Source organism: Balaenoptera physalus, assembly GCF_965194825.1.
Source record: "Balaenoptera physalus genome assembly, chromosome: 19".
NCBI classification, from domain to species: Eukaryota; Metazoa; Chordata; class Mammalia; order Artiodactyla; family Balaenopteridae; genus Balaenoptera; species Balaenoptera physalus.
In genome coordinates this window covers 10,686,739-10,704,484 of record NC_138900.1, presented here as the reverse complement: position 1 = coordinate 10,704,484, position 17,746 = coordinate 10,686,739, and the positions used below count along the sequence as shown (strand labels likewise).

The 17,746-nt window shown below is 46.5% G+C and overlaps 1 protein-coding gene and 1 pseudogene across 6 annotated transcripts in view; one reads left to right on the top strand and one right to left on the bottom strand.

Moving 5' to 3' along the window:
- Window positions 1–9,295, bottom strand: part of CEACAM20 (CEA cell adhesion molecule 20) — a 35,289-nt gene extending 25,994 nt beyond the window's left edge. For 4 of the 5 annotated variants that reach the window (XM_082438729.1, XM_082438724.1, XM_082438727.1 and 1 more), the window contains exon 1: window positions 5,472–9,295. The gene's annotated coding sequence lies outside the window, so the exon portion shown is untranslated. The remainder of the gene's footprint in view (window positions 1–5,471) is intronic. The other variant, XM_082438725.1, reaches the window with a different exon arrangement.
- On the top strand, window positions 632–1,963 carry LOC309649593 (methionine aminopeptidase 2 pseudogene; annotated as a pseudogene). Its single transcript has one exon. The product of its transcript is annotated as a methionine aminopeptidase 2 pseudogene (transcript).
- Window positions 9,296–17,746: the final 8,451 nt, after the last annotated feature.

Below are 17,746 nucleotides of genomic sequence, written 5' to 3'. Positions count from 1 at the left end.
AACTGAGGCCCAGAGAAGGACCAGATAACAGTTATAATAGTCATGGCTAACAGTGATAATGACCAGTAAACTATATGATCTCATTTATTGCTCAACATAACTCTGTAAGATAGGCTTTGTTAATATCCCCATTTTTCAGAGGGAGAAACTGAGGCACATAGAGGTTAAACTACCTAAGCAAGATCGCACATGTGGTAGAGTTATAACTTGAAACATACTGATGCCAGAACCCATACTCTGAACCCCTCCATTATTCAGCTTCTGGGGATCATATTTATCTATTCCCCAATCAACAGACATTTATTAAGCACCTACTGTGTGCAAGGTACTTTTTTAGGTACTGGAGATATAGCAGGGAACAGAGCAGACAGAAATCCCTGCCGTCCTGGAGCTTACACTTTAGGAGGGAAATGAGAGAGAAAACACACAATGGGGCAAATAAGTATCATTAAACTCATGCCACTGTGATAAATGAGAAGAATGGGATGCTCTGTGAGGCTCTTAAAGGAGGAGAGATCTAACCTGGGGTAATCAGGGAATGCTTCCTGGAGGTAATGACATTTAAGCTGAGATCCAAATGTCAAATCCAAGATCGGTTGGTCAAAAGGTGAGTCTCAGAGGCGGCCAAAAAAAAAGACGGAAGAAGAAGAGTAAAGGAGCTGCCACAGAGCAACAGGAACCTGATAAAGAATCAGGAGCCTCGGTTGATGAGGTAGCAAGACAATTGGAAAGACAAGCATTGGAAGAGAAAGAAAGAGTTGATGACGATGAAGATGGAGATGGTGATGGAGATGGAGCAGCGGGAAAGAAGAAGAAAAAGAAGAAGAAGAAGAGAGGACCAAAAGTTCAAACAGACCCTCCCTCAGTTCCAATATGTGACCTGTACCCTAATGGTGTATTTCCCAAAGGACAAGAATGCAAGTACCCACCCACACAAGATGGGCGAACAGCTGGAGAACTACAAGTGAAGAAAAGAAAGCATTAGATCAAGCTAGTGAAGAGATTTGGAACGATTTTCGAGAAGCTGCAGAAGCACATCGACAAGTTAGAAAATATGTCATGAGCTGGATCAAGCCTGGGATGACAATGATAGAAATCTGTGAAAAGTTGGAAGACTGTTCACGGAAGTTAATAAAAGAGAATGGATTAAATGCAGGCCTGGCATTTCCTACTGGGTGTTCTCTGAATAACTGTGCTGCCCATTATACTCCCAATGCTGGTGACACAACAGTATTACAGTATGATGATATCTGTAAGATAGACTTTGGAACACATATAAGTGGTAGGATTACTGACTGTGCTTTTACTGTCACTTTTAATCCCAAATATGATACATTATTAAAAGCTGTAAAAGATGCCACTAACACTGGAATAAAGTGTGCTGGAATCGACGTCCGTCTATGTGATGTTGGTGAGGCCATCCAAGAAGTTATGGAATCCTACGAAGTTGAAATAGATGGGAAGACATATCAAGTGAAACCAATCCGTAATCTAAATGGCCATTCAATTGGGCCATATAGAATACATGCTGGGAAAACAGTGCCCATTGTGAAAGGAGGAGAGGCAACAATAATGGAGGAAGGAGAAGTATATGCCATTGAAACCTTTGGTAGCACAGGAAAAAGCGTGGCTCGTGATGATATGGAATGTTCACATTACATGAAAAATTTTGATGTTGGACACATGCCAATAAGCCTTCCAAGAACAAAACACTTGTTAAATGTCATCAACGAAAACTTTGGCACCCTTGCCTTCTGCCGCAGACGGCTGGAACGTTTGGGAGAAAGTAAATACTTGATGGCTCTGAAGAATCTGTGTGACTTGGGTATTGTAGATCCATATCCACCATTATGTGACATTAAAGGATCATATACAGCGCAGTTTGAACATACCATACTTTTGCGTCCAACATGTAAAGAAGTTGTCAGCAGAGGAGATGACTATTAAATTTAGTCCAGAGCCACCACAAAAAAAAAAAAAAAAAAAAAAAGGTGAGTCTCCTGGGCAGAGTGACTGGCATTCATTCATTCATTCAGCAAACTGTTCTAGTCACTGAGGACACACCAGGCAACAAGACAAACATGGTCTTTGCCCTCATGGATCTGACCATCTAACAGGGAGACTGATGATAAAAAATATCAGTCTGACTGAGTGAAGTCAGAAAGAGGACAAATATCGTATGATACCGCTTATATGTGGAATCTTAAAAAATGGTACAAAAGGGGCTTCCCTAGTGGCACAGCGGTTAAGAATCCGCCTGCCAATGCAGGGGACACAGGTTCGAGCCCTGGTCTGGGAAGATCCCACATGCCGCGGAGCAACTAAGCCCGTGCGCCACAGCTACTGAGCCGGCGCCCTAGAGCCCATGAGTCACAACTACTGAAGCCGCGCACCTAGAGCCTGTGCTCCACAGCAAGAGAAGCCCACGCGCAGCAACGAAGACCCAATGCAGCCAAAAATAAAAATAAATAAATAAATTTATTTTAAAAATGGTACAAATGAACTGAGTTACAAAACAGAAGTAGAGTTAAAGATGTAAAAACCAATCTTATGGTTACCAGGGGGGAGGGGAAGAGGGATAAATGGGAGATTGGGATCGACATATACATACTACTATATATCAAATAGATAAATAATAAGGCTCTACTGTATAGAGTTCCCTGTATAGCACAGGGAACTCTACTCAATACTCTGTAATGACCTCTACGGGAAAAGAATGTAAAAAAGAGTGGATATATGTATATGTATGGCTGAATCACTTTGCTGTACAGCAGAAACTAACACAACATTGTAAATCAACTATACGCCAATATAAATTTTTTTTAAAAAGTAAAATACTAAGAAAAAAATCAGTATGATAATTAAGTAAACCATCTACTGTGTTAGAAGGAGAGAAGAGCAGGGGTCAGGGAAAGGAAACACAGAGCAGAAGAGACAAGGCGGAGCAGGAGAGTGGGCTAGTTTAGAATCTGAAATAGGTTAGTGAAGGTAGACGCCACTAAAAAAGAACATCTGAGCAAAGACCTGAACACAGGGAGGGAACCATGCTGATGTCACCTAGGGGAAGAGAAATCCTGAGGCAAGAGTACGTCAGGCGTGTCTGAGGAACCACAAAGTGGCTGGTGTGGTTGAGAGCAAGTGAGAGGAGAGTCACAGGAGTTGAGTTTAGAGGTGTGAAGGGCAAACTATAGGAGGCGAGAGTGGAAACTGGGGGAACAATGAGGAGGTGACTGCCATGGGCCACGCAGCAGATGGTGGTGGCTTGACCAGGGTGGAGGCCACGGAGGAGGTGAGAAATGGTTCTGGATACATTTTCAGGGCAGAGCCAGTGGGATTGGACATGGGGAGGGAGAGAAGTTGGAGTCCATATATGACCTGAACATCTGCAAGGATGGAGTTTCCATCCGATGAGATGGAGAAGAAGTGGGTAGAGTGGGTTTTGAGGAGTGTGAGGGGTGCAGATTGGGCTGCGCTGCATTGGAGATTCCTATCAGACCTCCAAGTGGAGGCGTCAAGCAGACAACTGGAGATACGAGCCAGGAGTTCACCGAGAGGACCAGGCTGGATATATACATGCAGGACTCACCGGCATATGGGTGGTGTTTAAAGCCGTGAGCCTGGACCGGATCTATCAGCAGGGGAGCAATAGAGATGAGAAGTGACATGATGAGGCAAGAGGAGAACACAGCGGGCTCCAACCAGAGGAGTTCGAGAGCAGAGGCCTGAGTGGAGTCACAGGCTGCCAAGGCCTGCAGAACCAGACCACATCAGGCTCTGGTGGTCACCTGAGTGCTCTGAATGTGTCCTAAGAGCAATGGGAACACATGTAAGGGCTCTAAGCAGGAGAGCAAGGCCACCGACTTGCACTTTCAAAAGCTCACTCTGTGTAGGTGATTCACTTTGCTGTATAGCAGAAACTAGCGTAACACTGTAAAGCAACTACACTCCAATAAAAATTAATTTAAAAAAAGAACTTGAGAGAGAATTAAAGTTAAATAAAAAGCAATTATTACCTAGAAAATAAAATAAAATAAAAAAATAAGAGCCCACTCTGGCTGCAGAGTTGATGTTGGGCAGGGCAGGACGATGGCACCATGGAAAAGGGAGACCAGTGAGGAAGAGGCTATTGTAGGTGTCCAGGTGACACATGTGACCTGTGTAGCTTGGACTGAGGTGGCCGCTGTGGGAAGGACTAATGAGCATGGCTTCCCAAGAGCATGAAAGATAGAGACTAGAGCCAGAATTCCAATCCCAGCCTCACCATTCACAGGTTCAGTGGCCTCGGCAGGTCACTTCACCTCTGTGAAGTCAGCTTTCTCCATCTGTAAAGTGGAGGTAACGATGGTACCCCCCTGACGGAGTGGTGAGGAGGAGTGAATGAGCTCATATGTACAAGGCATTTAGGAGGAGCCTGCGACCTTTGTGCTTTTGTGATTCTTCTATGGATGACCAGGGCCAGGATGAATCCGGGGGATGTTAGAACAGTAGACACATCAAGAACAGAGAAGGAATAGGTTGGGGAGAAGACCGGTTTGTACCATGTTGGTCTCATGGATGCCTGTGAGAAGTCTTAGCAATGAGCAAACAGCCACTGTCTTTGAATGACCTGGCGCTAATGACGGCTGGTGCAGGAAGCAGCAGCTTCCTTGAGGCAGGCTGGGGTGCAATCCCAGCTCCTCTGCTTCCCAGGTGCATCCTGTAAGACCAACACACCGTGCAGTCATTGTTCCCAGGACGGCCCTCTGGTGGGTTGCTTGCAAAGATGTCCCCATTAAGCTCTTCCCTGAATACATGCCCTTTGCAATGTGACTTTTCAGCTCCTCCTACCTCTTGAATGAGCTGGTCGTGTGATTTACTTTGACCAATAGAATGGGAAGAAGGGATGTTATGCAAATTCTGAGCATAGACCTCAAAACTGGCAGCTTCTGCTTTCACCTTAGATTAGTATTATTCTCCTCCTCCTCCTCCTCCTTTTCCCTCTTCCCTCCCTCCCCTCCTTCTTCTCCCTGCCCCTCCTTTTTCTTCTCCTTCTCCTTCTCCTCCACCTCCTCCTCCTTCCCTCCCTCCATACTCCCCCCGCCCCGTCTCTCTGTCTGTCTGTCTCTCTCTCCAACTCCTGCCTATGCATGAGAATAAGCCCAGGCTAGCCTGCTGGAGGATGAGATACCAAGAGCCTAGGCCATCCTACACCAGCCAGCCCCCAAACATGTGAAAGAGCCCAGCCAAGATCAGCAGAGCCACCTACCCAACCCACGGCTGACCACAGTTGCATGAGTGATCCAGTCAAGTCCAGCAGAATCACCCACAGATTTGTGAGTCATAATCAATGTTTACTGTCTTGAGCCACTGAGTTTTGGGGGAGGGGTTATACAGCTTTATTGAGATAGTGTATGGCTGACACAAAGCCCAACACCACCTATATAAGGGCAACAGAGCCTGAGCCATTGTCACCATGACATCTCCACACCCACCTGAGATCCGGATCTTTCCATTGGCTGAGCTGCAAAGGTGAGTGATGCTGTTGGAGGCTTCACAGGTTTACCTGCCCTCCTGGCCCAGGGAGACCTCAGGGATGACCAGGTGCTGAGTGGCAGGGCCTGGCATCCCATCGACCTCCCAACGGTACTGGGCAGGGGGCTTTGAGTCAGCAAAGCAGGACAGGGTGAGGGCTGGCCAACCCTGTCCTCTGGGTCTGGAGGGTTGACCATGGGAGGGTCTGGGCCATCTGCAGAGAATTGAGAGGGTCAGGCCACCGGGAAGAGGAAAGTCTGTCTCATCAGAGCCTGTGGGGCCATTGTCCCCCCAGGACACTTTTTCATCCCCATCCAGTGGACAACAGCATTTGAGACTTGATTGTCCCTCTTCTGCCTGCTTTCCTCTTGCTTTTCTGCACTCTATTCTCCCCCAAGCAGCCAGAGGGACCCTGTTCAGTCCCTACCCGGACCTAAGTCACATGTCATCCCTCCTCTGCACAAAGCCCTTCCTTGTCTCCCATCTCACACAGAGTAAAAGCCAAAGCCTTCACCAACGGCCCACAGGCCCTGTGCTATCTGCCCCTATTACCTCTTTTGTGGGAAGGCAGACCTCATCTCTTTCACTCTCCCCCTTCACTCTACTTCATTCACCCTTGACCCCCTTGCTGCTTCTCAAACGGCCCCAAGCACACGCCCACCTCCAGGCCTTGGAATTTGCAATCTCCTCTCCCCCAAAATATCCACGTGGCATGCTCCCTCATTTCCTCCGGGTCTTCTCTTCAAAAGACTTTTCTGACCACTCTCTGCCACTCTCTCTGCTCTCACTTTGGTTCGTCCTTGCACCAATCACCACCCGACATTGTATTTTTATTTGCTTATTTGTTTATTGTCTTCCTCCTCCCACTAGCATGTCAGTGCCATGGAGCACGGACTTCTGTCTGTTGTGGTCACTGCTGTGTCCCCAGCACCTAGCACAGTGCCTGCCACACAGTAGGTGCTCAACACATGTTGGTTAAATAACTGTCAAGCCCACCCCCTTGGCTGCTCAGATACCACTCTCCACTCCCTGCCCCTGACCACCCCCTGTCAATCCCTCTGTGGGCTCCCCTTCCTCCGCTGGAGCCCTGAGTCTGGTGGACCCCGGGACTCACACTCCTTAGCTTTCTACCCTTCTCATTTTATACTGCCCCGCTCAGGACAATCTCATGCACTCCTAAGGCTTAAATCACCACCCCCAGTGTGTTGAGTCCCAAACTGACTTCTCCAGTCAACTCCTCTTTCTAAGCTCCACACTCATCTACCTGCTGGATGCTGGATGTCTCCGTAGCACCCCAAGCTCACCGGGTCCAACGCTGAACTTGGTGTCCGTATTAACCATGTCTTTTATTTTTTATATTCTGATGCTTTGACATCTTGGAGCTTTTGGGGGGTGGGGGAGGACTTGAATCCTGGGAGGACTGCCCCTCCCAGGGCTAGCCAATTCCTAGAGATATTAAATAACTTACTCACGAGCAAGTTTTGCAAATGCAAACCAACCAAACCAGAGCCCACACCTGAATCACCTCCTTTATCATCTGTCACACTCCAGGCTACTATCTACCTGCCCTAACCACCCTGGGGCAGGTCCCAGACAACGAGGGACAGCCTCTATGCCCCCAGAACCCACTGAGATTACTCAAACTAGCCAATCCTAAACCTGCTTACTCTGTCTCCCCCATTTCTTCCTACAGAAACCGCAGTAAAGAATCTTGCTCACAGTTTCCTCTGCCTCCTGGCTGACCCTGGTGCTTCCCCATGTAGCCCTCATGGTGTAGTGTGTCCCCTCCTTTTGTGAACTGTAACAAACTATCTTTTCAATGGCAATTGTCTCCAGATCTGTTGGCCTTACTGAACCTCAAATTTCCAAATGAACATACTATATTTAAATCAGTGTCTTCCCTCAAAAGCTGCTTCTCCTTCTGGCTTCCCATCTCAGAAGGTGGCACCGCCCTCTATCCCATCACTAAGGCCAGAGATGGAGAAGTCTCATCAGTCCTCCCTCCCTTGTGCCTCAGGATGCATCACCTCCATCCCCTCCCTGTGGTCCTCGCCCTGGTTCATTCTTTATCATCTATCCTCCTGATTGTTACTGAGCCTCCGGAATGGCCTTTTCATTTCCCCCAATCCATCTTCAACATGACAGGCTGGAGAATATTTAAATGCAAATATTAAAATGCAAATCTGACCATGTCACTCCTCTATTTAAAACCCTTCCAAAGCTCTCCGGTGCCTTTAGGGGTAAAGAACAAATCGTTGTCAAGGACTTCAAGACCTTGCATGATACAACCCTGAGTCTCCAGACTCATCTTTCACTCTATTCACCTCTACTCCTATTTTTCTGTGTTTCCATGATCTCTCTTGCTACTTTGTGCCTCTGGACCTTTGCACAAGCTGCTCTCGCCACCTAGAACATTATTATCCCTAACCTTGTCACCTGGTTCTTCCAGATTCATCTTTCAGGTCTTCTTTTCCAGGAAGCCTTCCTTGACCCCCAGGCTTGGTCAAGCACCCCTGCTGGGTTTCCTCCAGCCTCCTAGATTCCCCCATATGAGCCCTGCCCACTCTGGGCTGCCACTGTCTTGGGACAGGTCTGTCTCCTCCACTGGACTAGAAACCCCAGGAGGACAGGACCAGGGATCTGCTTTGTTTCCTGTTGCACACCCCAGACCTAACACAGTGCTTTGGTGCACAGTCAGCCTCTAAATATTTTCAATTTATTGAATAATTAAGAGTCAATCAAACAACATGCATTAATTAGCAATGACAACAGCTATCATTTACCATGCTCCTACAATGTGCCAGATACATTTTCAGGTACTGTAAATGCTTTCATTCATTTGACTCTCCACCAAATCCTACAGCGTAGGTTTTATCATTCCCATTTTAACAATGGGGAAACTGAGGCTCGGAGTACAAAAACCACTTCCCCAAGGCCACACGCTCATTAATTCATACATTTAACACATATTTACTGAGGACCTGCTTGGGTGCTGAAAAGAGATCCGTGAGCTAATCTCCCACCCAGTGGAGTTTGTTTATTGCTGGTGGAGCTAGGGTTTCACGTCCTGCACATGGGGTTTGCAAGCTTTCCTAAATGCCCAGCTGGATCCGCTGCTGGGAAGTCGGTAACATGTCTCATAATGGGACGGGGTACCTCTGGCCTGGGGAGACTTAAACAGGACCCCCAACCAATATGAGGCCTTTATGCAAATAATAAAAGTCCCCTGCCTTAGGGCAGACACCACCAACTTGGCCACCAGAACCAACTGGACTTCAGCCGCTGCTTCACTGCTCAGCCATACCTCTGTGGTACCCCCACCCATCCTTTAGCAAGGCCCTCAACTCACAAATGACTTTGACGAGAATGGGGTTGCTGATATTGCTGGTGGCTCACTTCCAGCTCTCACACTGGCAGAGCCCCATGCTGTTCCCCGTGATGTTCTGCAGAGTCGGTGTCCTATGGTCTGAGGACAGCTCCCTGCAGCCTCCAGGGAAGAGATTCTGGCCGCTGACTTAGCACTGGAGGGCCACGGTGCTCCCTGGGGGGAAGCAGTGCAGGCTGCTGGATTCCACATGCTCCGCTGGGGCTAAGTTACTGGCTGTGACACTGGGCTGGGGAAGTGTCTCTGCAGGAAAATTAGGAAGAGGTAGAAATGTTGAGTCCTGACAGATCACAGGCTAATCTGTCCACCCAATCACCTGTCCATAAGTTCATCTATTTACCCACCAGCTCAGCCATTCATACATCTATCCACCCAATGGTTCACCCTTCCTTCCTTCCTTCCTTCCTTCCTTCCTTCCTTCCTTCCTTTCCTTCCTTCCTTCCTTCCTTCCTCCCTTCCTCCCTCCCTCCTTTCCATCCTACCCACAAATCCACCGTCCCACTGAGGCAAGAAAGATACGACTTGAAACCATGTACAAGCCCCCGTGTCCTTGTCCTTTGAAGTAAAAGGCTGACTCAAGAGTTAATGATTGGGGGGACTTCCCTGGTGGCTCAGGAGTTAAGAATCTGCCTGCCAACACAGGGGACACGGGTTCGATCCCTGGTCCGGGAAGATCCCACATGCCGTGGAGCAACTAAGCCCATGTGCAACAACTACGAAGCCTGCACTATAGAGCCCGCGTGCCACAACTACTGAGCCCATGCACCTCAACTACTGAAGCCCACGCACCTAGAGCCCGTGCTCGGCAACAAGAGAAGCCCGCACACCACAACGAAGAGTAGCCCCGCTCTCCGCAACTCGAGAAAGCCCCATCAACGAAGACCCAACGCAGCTAAAAAAAAAAAAAAAGTTAATGATTGAGAAATGTGAAGATGCAGAAACAAAGAATAGCTGTTGGCTGGGGAACTGGTAAAAAATTAGACTCTAAACCAACCACACTGCAGAATCACCAAACTCCCAGCTCCCTGAAAGATAGAGATAAAGGCCTGACACACATTCCTACGTTGTTGTCACAGGAAGCAGACCCCACCAGATGAAAACTGCCGGCCGCAAGCTCGTAGACCCCAGACTGGTTGAAACCAGAAGGTTGATGATGCTTGAAACTTCGCCTTGATGCCTACCAATCGGAGAATTGTCCACAAGCTGATCATGCCCTGCTTCTTGAACACTAGAAAACTCCTCACTACTGTTGCCGAAATCCCGGCTTCTCTGTGCACTAATGCCGAACAGAAATACGGAGACAGAGATTTTGGAGGAAGAAAGAGATGGCTTTATTTTTCTGCTAGGCAGAAGGGAAGACACAGCAGGCTAGCGCCTCAAGAACTGTGCCCACCCCCCCCCCACTCTGGGAATCGGAGAAGATTTTATATGCGGAGCTCGAAGTCAGGGGTGTATGATAAGGATCAAAGTAGTGAAGGTCTTGCATTCTTCTTCTTCTTCTTGCATTATTTCAAAACAGTCACAGCTGGCATCAGGCAGCCCGGTAATTGGGTCCCTTTGTCTCTGTGTTATAGGTCTGCGACCCTTTTTCTGAAATGCAAATGCTACAAGGGGTGATTTGTTACAAGGGAGTGCAGGATGTAATTCACATAGTGTTAAAGAGTAATAGGTTAGCTTTGTGAAGTACAAATCTAGTTGCAGACACTACAGATTAGTAACAGTTTAAAAAAAAAAAACTAGGAGTGATTAACTCTTTCAGACCAGGTTATGTTTCTTCTCTAGATTGTTCACTGTTCCCTTTATTTTCCTTGTTCTCAGGGGAGGGAAAACTTCATTTCTATTTTTGCTGCAACACTACCTCCTCCAGGGTGGGACACACAGTTTTGAGGGCATTAGCCCACTGTGGCCCCCTTTGCCTGGCAAAGCAATACAGCTACTCTTTTCTACTTCACCCAAAACTCTTGTCTCCGCATTTCTGTTCGGCACCAGTGAACAGGGCCAGGTTTTGGCAACAGGCTGGGCCCAAGGAGAGTCTCCTCATGTATAGGCATTAGACAAAAAACCAAAAGCACCTCCTTGTTTTGCACTGAACGAGATCATGAAGCATGCAGGGGATGGCGTCAGCAACAAGAACATAAATTAGACTTTGATTAAACTTTGTGACACCTGAATAGGGAACCCTGACCATAAAAACCTGCAGAGCATGGCCGAGCGTGCGCAATAAAAATGCACAGGCTGCAAATGACCACTCTACAGCCTTCCACGTGCGGCGCTTGACTAGGAAGGAAAAATTTAAGGGGAAATGGCTCTTAGAGCTCACGTGCAGTGGCTTCAGAAGCCAGACCCGCAATAGTGGAAGCTGATGTAACCAGGTGCAATCAAGATCCCACCCCATCCTCCCAACAATGAATACCCACCCCTAACTGAAAACACCTCCACCCATTCAAGGAACTAAAATGAAATAAAAAGGGGGGTCAGAAAGCCCCTCGGATGCTCCCCACAGGCGAGGACGCCGGCATTCTTCTGAGTGCGTGCTTTCGCTTCTTAATTAACTGCTTCTTTGTTTCTCTCTATGCCTCAGCCTCTAACAAAGGTGTTTTTCCTTTGTACTCCTCAGCCAAATTCTTCTGGAAGAGTAGAACAAAAGCCTGGACATTTAATTCAGCCTGCCCAGCATCACCATCTATCTAGCTGCTCAGCGGTCCATACATGCTCCTATCCATCTGTTGCCAGAGTTGCCACCAGACCCTTGCTCAAAACCCACCTACCCCTCCCTTGAACAGGAACTAACATAATATCTTTAAGTCACTGGGTCTGGACACAAAGAAAGGAAGCTATAGGAAGAGAAAACCAAAAACCAGATAGAACCAAATAAATTCATCTAAGCGATGTTATTATTATTTGCAAAGCAGAAATAAAGTCACAGATGTAGACAACAAACTTATGGTGACCAAGTGGGGAGGGGTTGGGATGAAGTGGGAGATTGGGATTGACGTATATACACTACTATGTATAAAATAGATAACTCATGAGAACCTACTTATAGCACAGGGAACTCTACTCAATGCTCTGGGGTGGCCTAAATGGGAAGGAAATCTAAAAATGAGTGGATATATGTATATGTATAACTGATTGACTTTGCTGTATGGCAGAAACTAACACAGCACTGTAAAGCAACTATATTCTAATAAAAATTTTAAAAAAACAAAAACAAAAACACAGAACCGGATGAAAGTAAGATGATGAGGAGTCTGACCTCCAACAGACCCGAGCCTCATTCTATGCTGATTTTACTACGTTAGCAAACGAAATGACACACCTACCCCAACGGCCATGACCAGAAGGCAGAGATCAAAAAGGGACAGTAAAGGGGTAACACCCCCGTTCCAGGAAAGCCCTGCCCCTTTCCCAGAAAACTACTGCCTCTGCCTCCCCATCATTGTCTCACTCCTCCCCGCCTTGTCCTTACTCCTTAAAAGCAAATCCCTCCCACCCTCCCAAGAGGGAGGGGATATGGGGACATATGTATACATATAGCTGATTCACTTTGTTATACAACAGAAACTAACACAACATTGTAAAGCAATTATACTCCAGTAAAGATGTCAAAAAACTAAAATAAAATAAAATTCATTAAAAAGGCAAATCCCTCTCACCATTAAGGTTAAGAAGTTGGTTTGTGAACTAAGTTCTGGCTTCTCCAGTCTCTGGCTGTTGGATGAAGTCTGTGCTGCTTTAATCTCAGCTTCGGTTTCCTTTTTTGGCTGTGCAAACCCAAATGGAAAAAGAATCTTCCCCGCTGAGGCAGGGGTCTCAGCCTGGTTAGAGCCCAAGTGGGGGTCCATATGACCTAGTACAGTAACACATCTATTCATTCATTCATTTATTCATTCACTCACCAATCCATCCATTGATCATACCTTCTATATACTTACTTAATAAATAAACACTTCTGGAATACCAGATATACCCCAGGCTCAGTGCTAAGTGCTTTACAGATATAATCTGATTTAATCCTCACACTTATACTTCAGGAGGGATGGGTTTTAACCCCATTTTACAGGTGATAAAACTGAGCAAGCAATAAGAAGATCTTTCATATATCGAGTACATACTTTGTACTAAATACTTTATACGTGTGACGTTGTTTGACCCTCGTAACAACCCTATGAGATCAGGGCTATTAAAATCGCCTTTTCGTTAATGAGGAAACTGAGGCTCAGAGATGCCCCTTTCCTTCCTCCCTGATCGACATCACGCCCAGGGTGACTTTCCACACAGCTGAGATGCATCCTCTGTGTCTTCTCTGAACCACACGGATGCTGAGATGCGTTCTGAAATGACATCCTTTGACACTCCTAAGTCACAACCACGACATACAAATAAATGAAGGATCTCAGAAGGTGAAAGTGCAACAAGTGAGAAAAAAAATTTTTCATCCCCAAATGACTCTGATACCAACGTTTTTTAAAATCTGGATATAAGATAAATCTGCTCCTGGTAAATTCTGGTCTTCTCGTGTGGTACAATGGTCAACCTCACCCCAGAAAGAAGTTGGAGGACAGATAACCTGATGTGACGCCTTCTTGATTTTATATAAATATATATATATTTTTTTAAATTTATTTAATTAATTTATTTATTTATTTTTGGCGGTGTTGGGTCTTCGTTTCTGTGCGAGGGCTTTCTTTAGTTGCGGCAAGCGGGGGCCACTCTTCATTGCGGTGCGCGGGCCTCTCACTATCGCGGCCTCTCTTGTTGCGGAGCACGGGCTCCAGACACGCAGGCTCAGTAGTTGTGGCTCACGGGCCTAGTTGCTCCGCGGCATGTGGGATCTTCCCAGACCAGGGCTCGAACCCGTGTCCCCTGCATTGGCAGGCAGACTCTCAACCACTGCGCCACCAGGGAAGCCCATAAATATATTTTTAAGAGATTAGAGTGTGCTCTCTCAGAGATGAAACATTTCTGGAAATTTTAAAACACTGAATAAACATGAAATTGGAGGTCAAGCAGAGCAGCCTTGAATCTTAGGGCTGGAATGGCCCTTTCAGACTCTGGAGTTAGATGATTTTGTCACACAAATGGGAGAAGAAAGACCAGACAAATCCCACAAGGGTGGCCTGTCTGGTCCATCGCTGGATGCTGGCCGAGCTGGTTACCCCCTACCCATTAAGGAAATACACATAGTATATAAAAGCTGCACTGCACATCATTATGTATTGTTCTAAAGCAGCATTCATGAAATTTTGTTAGACTAAAAAAGCTGGTTGCAAAACAGTATGCATAGTACACTCTCCTTTTGTAGCAGAAAATGCACGTGTCTTTATTAATTTATAGGAATAGGAACAGGGAAAGAATCTGTCAGATGATATACCAAAGTACCAGCAGTGGTCACCTCTGGAATAGTAGGGTTTTCCTCCATTTTCATTTCCTTTAAAAAAGTATCCCCATTGTCTAATTTTTTTTGCACTGAATATACAGTATGTGTTCAATAAAGAAACAGTCCAGAGAATTTCCTGGTGGTCCAGTGGTTAGGACTCCAAGCTTTCACTGCTGAGGGCCCGGGTTCAATCCCCGGTTGGGGAACTAAGATCCCACAAGCTGCACAGTGCGGGCAAAAATAAAATAAAATAAAAAGAAAGAGTTCAAATGTAGGATGTAATGTGGCTCTATATTAATTAACATAGATGGATATTGAAGATTAGAAGATTAAAGTTTAAAAACAAATTAAAATGGTAAGTAGAGTATGATACTATTTTTGTTTAAAACTACATATATTTGAGTGTAGATATGACAATAGGGGGATTATAGGAGCTATGCAGTTGTCTCTGGGAAGCTCCACTGCCTACTTTACCTTTTCTACAATTAATGTGCAATTTATTCAAAATATGAAAAGGTGGCATATGATATTTTTAAAAAGCAGCCCCTACCAATTACAAGTCGCTTTGTTGGATTAAGAATGTAAAAACGTATTTTGGGGCTTCCCTGGTGGCGCAGCGGTTAAGAATCCGCCTGACAATGCAGGGGACATGTGTTCAAGCCCTGGTCCGGGAAGATCCCACATGCCACGGAGCAACTAAGACTGCGCACCACAACTACCGAGCCTGCGCTCTAGAGCCTGCGAGCCACAACTACTGAGCCCACATGCCACAACTACTGAAGCCCGCACGCCTACAGCCCGAGCTCCGCAACAAGAGAAGCCTCTGCAATGAGAAGCCTGTGCACCGCAATGAAGAGTAGCCCCCGCTCGCCACAACTAGAGAAAGCCGCACGCAGCAACAAAGACCCAATGCAGCCAAAAATAAATAATAAATAAATAAATTTATAAAAACCAAAAAAAAAAAAGTATTTTGTATAACATGGGTTAGAGAAATCTTGCTGAATATATCGATAAGTGGAACAGCCAAGAAAAGAATCCTAAAAACAAAAACAAAACAAACAAACAAACAAAACTCTATTAACAAAGTCCTGGGGCAAGGAATGACTTCTCTCTTGATTTATTTTCCTTTTTTTAATTTTGGAAATTTCCCCACTAACTAATAACCCTCAACCCTGGCTTCATACCTTAGTCCATTTGTGCTGTTATAACAAAACACACACTGGGTGGCTTATAAACAACAGAAATTTATATCTCACAGTTCCGGAGGCTGGAAGTCCAAGATCAGATGCCAACATGGTCAGGTTCCAGTGAAGACGTTCTCCCTGGTTCTCACTGGGTCCTCACATGGTGGAAGGGACTAGGGAGCTCTCTGGAGCCTCTTTTATAAATGCACTAATCCCACTCATGAGGGTCCATCCTCACGACCTAATCACCTCCCAAAGGTCCCACCTCCTAATACCATCACCTTGTGGGTTAGGATTTCAACGTAGGAATTTTTTTTTGAGGTGTGGGACGGACATTCAGACCATAGCAATACCTGCGACAGTGATGTTGGTGTCCACACTGCAGTGCAAGCTGGACTTAGAGTCTGAAGCCTTGCAGGTACAGATGCCCGAGCGTGCCCTGGAGAGACTGGAAATGAAAAGGGTCTGGCCCTCAGCCCTGGGGACCGCACTGATGCTCCAAGTGTGTTGTGCAGGGGCCTGGGAGATGGCCAGGCAGATCAGGGTGGGGTTAGAACCGGTCACAAAATCTGAGCCTGGAGAGGTCATGGTGGGGGTGGCAGGGCCATCTGTACCAAGAGAAAAGTGTCCTAATTGGGACACTTAGCTCAGAGCTGGAAGCCCCGCACGTTGAGGAGGGCACACAGTAATACGACATAAAGGTTTGCCCAGTGAGTGAATGAATGAATGAATGAACGAACTATTGCACTAGTCTCATCACTGTTGTGTCTTGTGTCCCTCATTGCCCCTTGTAGAATGTCAGCTCCATGAGGACAGGGATGCTTGTCTGTTCACCGCTTGGACTCAAATAACATTCAGCATACATGGCACACAGTAGGAGCTCGTAATATAGTTTTCAAGAGGAGGGGAGGGGAGGGGAAAGAGAGAGAGAGGGGGAACTGGATTCAAGTTCCCATCTTTACTCCTGACACTATGAGATATCGGGCAAGATCCTCCCCTTTCTTTTTTTTTTTTTTTTTTTGTTATTCACTACCCTTTCTTATCCTTGGTTTCCTTGTTTGTAAGATGAAGGCTCTGAAAATTCTTTCAGTTCTGCAAATATTTATGGTTTGGGGTCTGGAATTTCTGGGAGATTGGAGTCCTGTGACCTCCACCTGACTTTGGACTTGAGATAGGGCTGGTCTGAAAGTCCCTAAATGGGTACATGGTAAAGGCTCGATAAACACCTGTTAAATACATAAATGATGAATGAACTTGTAGAATGTTAATATAAGCACCTCATGAGCACTTAGGTGCCAGGCACTGTTCTAAGTTCTTAATATGAACTAACTCATTTAATCCTCACAATGACCCAAAGAGATAGATACTATTGTGATTCCCACTTTGCAGATGAGGAAACTGAGGCACACAGAGAGATGAAGTAACTTGCCCAAAGTCACCCAGCTGAGAAATAGCAGAGCCAGGATTTGAACCCAGGCAGTCTGTAGAGCCCCTGCTCTAAGCTATTAACAGTGGATGAACCAGTGGACGGTTGAGCGGGAGGTACTGTGTGGGTCAGAGGTGGGTCTGTTATGGGGCAGGGAAACCCAGACTCACAGGCCACGTCAACCATGAGGGTTTCACTGAGCCTGGATCCCAGGTGGTTCCTGGCCTCGCAGTGCTGGGTGCCAGAGTTATTTCGTGTGACTGTGGGGATGGTGAGGGCCCTGCCGTCCCTGGAGATTGCTGGTCCATCTCCTTCCCGAATCACCTCGAGGTTTTGAAACCACCAGACTGTCACATCATTGTTTGGGGAAACGCACGTCAAATTCAAGGAGTCCACATGCTCCACTGGGGCCAGGTTCTGGGCTGCCATCCAGGGCTGCTGCAGCTTCTCTGGGGAGGAGAAAAGAGAAACAGAGGGTGACAAGTCAGGAGGGGATCTGAAGCTCCAGGAATTATCAGGAGCAGAAAATATCCTGGGGCCTTGGAAACACCCCACTGCTGGCTTTGCTGGTCCCAAGATAAACATGCCTGGTGCCAGCCTCTAATGGAAGCACACACACACGCATAGACACATGACAAGGACTCACTCACTCCACCGCAGTGGTTCTTAAGTGTCTGGGGATCCCAATCCTCTCCCCAGAAAACACGCACATGTATTTGCATCTAATTTCAGGTGTTGTGGGTCACCCTGAAGACCTGCTTCGGAGGTGAAGACTCTTAATACCTAGATTATAAATGACCTGGTGGTTCCACTTTTGAAATGAAAACGTGTGCAAAGAATTAGCTATAAAGATATCCTGG